The 4,409-nt window shown below is 38.0% G+C and overlaps 1 pseudogene; it reads left to right on the top strand.

The window, feature by feature from the left end:
* The first annotated feature begins 3,408 nt into the window (after window positions 1–3,408).
* Window positions 3,409–4,170, top strand: LOC145112816 (exportin-2 pseudogene; annotated as a pseudogene).
* The last annotated feature ends 239 nt before the right edge of the window (window positions 4,171–4,409 follow it).

Raw genomic sequence — 4,409 nt, 5'->3', positions numbered from 1 at the left:
AATCGCAAATTTCAGCCCTATAAATACTTACAAAATCAGCCTCCTCTCCATAGAAAATTTCATCTAACTCCTCTCTTTTCTTTCGAAGACTTCCCCCCCTCAAGGTCCTACCATCCCAAGTTTCCAACCACTCTCTGACAAAGTCTAACGTCAAATAGAACATGCCTCGGAATTTAGTTTACGACCCCACTTTTAAACTATGTTAATGTTTTTGGGGGAGAATATATGCTCGTTATATATTGTGACATCCCCATTTTCACGGCCAGAAAAGACCGATTTTGTTTATGCTTTGTTTGAAAATCAGTGTAACATTTTAAATAAAAGTGTTGCGGAAATTGTCCCAAAACAAAATATGATAAAGATTTATCAAAAACATTTCCATAAAAATGTATTTCATTAAAAAGACTCGGGATGTCATGTTCGATACAGATCATAAGCATAAACAATACAACATAGGCCTTACTACATTATTCCGTATTTACAGGCCTAAAATCGCTTAATCTCTCATCCCAAGACATCACATCTATGCTCATGCGCCACTACCTATAATACAAGAAACTGAGTGGGTCAGGCTTGGGAGCCTGGTGAGCACATAGGGTTTTCAACCCACAATAAATAAGTTTATTAACTTTATCAAACCAAACAAACCCGATTACCCGTTCCCGTTATCCTCACTTTACGTCCCTAAAACATCTAACTCAAGGGACCTAGTCTAAGGACTTTCATCGGGGTGACAACACATGCTTCGGGGATTCCTCAGCAATTCATGTCAAATAAGGCAACCATGTGGGGGATGGAGTACTGCTGGTAAACACACAGTTCAAATAAACACCTATAGGTTGCGAGCCTGCTAGCGTTCCACTGGACTGTCTAGAATAGTCCGTGGTCGTCATCTATACTCCGCTAGATGACTGGATCATCAATATCATCTATAATGAGGCCTCTCATTATTTTATTTTGTCACACAACAACTATTACATCTACCCATGTTTTACCCAACACATTTTGTAGATATAAAATACATATACAGTTTAAATCATTTAAAACATGTATAAAATCGTTCATCCAGCATAGATAGCAAGTATACAGATAATATGCACACGTAGCACGTAATTTATATAAAATACTTCATATCTATGTGTAAGATGAAAGTAACTATGCACTCACCTGATTAGGTGGTGACTCGGTACTTGAACAGCGCTTCGTTATCTCAAAACAATTTTTCCTTGACCAAAACCTAGTATCAATACCACTAGGGTTTAGTTTTAACGTTAACCGTGACTAATTAATAGTCTAGCTATTATTATTATTATATAAGCGTTAAATAACACCCAATATAACTCATAATAATAGTCCAAATAATTATTTTAAGGACCTAATAACATTACTATAATTATTTAAAAGTTATATTAAAAATTGCGTAGGCGTAGCTCACTTACAGCGGATTTTAAAGAAAATCGGGCTTTGCTCGGAGCAGCGTTTCCGAAACCGAAAGACCCTTTTTCTCGGGACTCCGGGAGCCTCGGGGCTTACTTCGGGTGCTAGGGGTTCAACTAGGCTTAGGGGAGGGTTAAAACCCTTAGAGAGAGAAAGTAATTTAGAGAGAGAAAGAGAATGGTGTGAAATTTCCGGAAAATTTCGCATGTATTTATAGGAGGCAAAGCCTCTCGGATTACGCTGGGCGTCAGCAGCTACGCGCCGCGTAGCTTCGGATAAGCTTGCCAGGAGGATCCAGCTGGCTCGCACTCGGTCTCGGATGGATAGGAAGCGAAGGTACGCTGGGCGTACCAACCTCGGACGAGGGGCGTAGCGAAGGGAGACGTGTCCGAATCCGAAGCGTGCACTGATCAGCGATGGAGGGTCCAGATGCTGTCACGTCATCGTTTCTCTCTTTAGCTTCGCAAATCCGACTCCGAACTTCAAAAATTTGTATCTTCCTCGTACGAGCTCTGTTTTTGACGTTCTTTATATCTACGCGAAGGCGGGAATGTACTCTACAACTTTCGTTTAGACCCCGTCGGCTAATTTTGACTCTATTTTAAATTTTATATTTTTAACAGGCCGGGACAGGATTGGTCCATTAAACATCCGTAACTTCTTCATCCGACGTCCGTTTTCGTCTGTCTTTTTATCGTTACGCTATTATTAACGAGATCTTCGATTCTCGTTTAGGTTGTGTCGGCTAAAAACCGCTTGATCTAATATTCGAACTTCGGGATGTATACCGCTAAGCCGAAACTTCAAAAATCATAACTTCCTCATACAAAGTCAGATTTGGGCGTTCTTTTTATGGACGCTCTCGGTTTAATTTATTCTACGTCTTTCGTTTAGATCGCTAAGGCTAAAACTCTCTCCATCATAAATTCACTATTTACGTTTCCCGGTGTCGTGTCGGTTCCGTCGCGAAACTTCGACGGGTCATAACTTCTTCGTTATAACTCGGATTTCGGCGTTCTTTATATGTCCAGAATCCTTGTTTCGACCATAAAACTTTATATAAAGATATCAGGCTTATCTCACACTTTAATTTTGACGCTTATTTTTATTCTTTATTAATTATACATTTATAATTAAATAATAAGCATACAAATACACATAATTCACATAGTATTCAAATATTTCATCTTTATTACATCAAAAGAGTTACAATAGTTGACCTAGACTATTACATCGTCTAAAAATGCTTAGCCCCGAAACGCGGGCGTTACATATATATATATATATATATATATATATATATATATATATATATATATATATATATATATATATATATATATATATATATATATATATATATATATATATATATACAGAGAGAGAGAGAGAGAGATAGTAGAGAGATAGGTTCAGATGTTTAAAGTATTTATTGTGTTATTGTATGCATAATTGTGAGCCAATCAAAATTAAATAGAAATTTAAATAATTAAATAAATAAACAAGGGTATTTTAGTAATTTGATAAATAGCTTCCACAAATAGTCCTATAATCATGCTAGCATTCAATTTTAACCTAATTTCTTTTCTTATATACAGTCGTCATCAATTTGCGAGGAGGCCGTCTCCTGTTGAAGACGCCTTCACGCCGATAATCCAATCACCGGCTACTGACCACCACCATCAGTATATAAAAGTTTGGAGGTGTCTACAAATTTACCCTATCTCTTTTGATCGATAAAACCTAAAAATGCCTTCGCCCCTCTTTTAATTTCTTCATTCTTCGCCATCTTCAGCGCTTCAAATTGAACTTTTCTTCCAAGGCAGGTGCGATGTTTCTTATTTATTTATTTATTTATTTTTGGTTTCTTTCCAGATTTCGATCCCTATTACCTATCACTGTTTGAAATCTCAGTAGATCTTTATCATGTACTTCTGATTTTCAGGCACTTCAATCTTGTAAAAACCCTAGATGGATTGGAATCCACAAACACCACAGGTTATGTCACAATCTCTCCTCGATACACTCTTCCCTCAACCCGAAATCCGCTGCCATGCTGAGGAAAAGTTATCCTACTCCGCCGATACTCCTAACTACAGCATTGTCGTTCTTAGCCTGGTTGCTGAACCTTCCATTGACGAGCAGACCCGCCAATACTCTGCTGTTAACTTTACGAACCATCTTAAAACCCGGTGGATGTCCTCATCTGACATCCATATTTCCGATGGTGAAAAAGAGAAAATTAGGACTCTAATAGTGCCTGTTATGCTCTCCGCCACCCGGAAAATCCAGGACGAGCTTAGCGAAGCCATAGCTGTGATTGGAGACCATGATTTTCCTGAGTTTTGGCAGGTTTTGCTTCCTGAATTTGAGTCCAGTCTTGAAATGGCTATCAATTCAAATGATTTTACTTCTGTTAACAGTATCCTTGCTATTGTTTGTTCTTTGTTTAAGAGATTCTGTTGTGGGTTTAATTCTTTCTTCAAGAAATTTCGGTACCAGCCTAAGAGGAATAACATGATGCTTGACTTGATATACTGCTCCGATAACTTTGCCACACCGTTGTTGAGTACTATTCAGAGTATTTTAAGGAAGATAAATGTTGCTGCTGCTGTTGGGTCTGTTGCAACCATCCGGCAGTTACTTGAAGCACGAAGGCTCTGTTGTAGAATATTCTATTCACTCAATGTTTTGGATGTGCCTGAAAAATTCGAGGATAAGGCAGATGAATGAGTTTAAGAGTTATCTGAGAGAGAGGTACCCAGGTATAGAGGATGGTGGTCATTGTTCATCTTCATCCCATACAATGTTCAAGAAACAGACTATAAATGGTCATTGGATAGTTCTTGATGAACTTAATCTCGCCCCTTCTGATGTTCTAGAAGCATTAAATCGGTTTGTGTATTTTATACCATTCCAATTCTATCAGAATGGAATCACGAATTCAAATTCTATCGGAATGGAAACACGAA

The sequence above is a fragment of the Lactuca virosa genome, chromosome 1 (assembly GCF_052849685.1).
Source record: "Lactuca virosa cultivar CGN04683 chromosome 1, Lactuca_virosa_CGN04683_v6, whole genome shotgun sequence".
NCBI classification, from domain to species: Eukaryota; Viridiplantae; Streptophyta; class Magnoliopsida; order Asterales; family Asteraceae; genus Lactuca; species Lactuca virosa.
The sequence above is the reverse complement of the archived record's forward strand: the minus strand, read 5'-3'. Positions and strand labels throughout refer to the sequence as shown.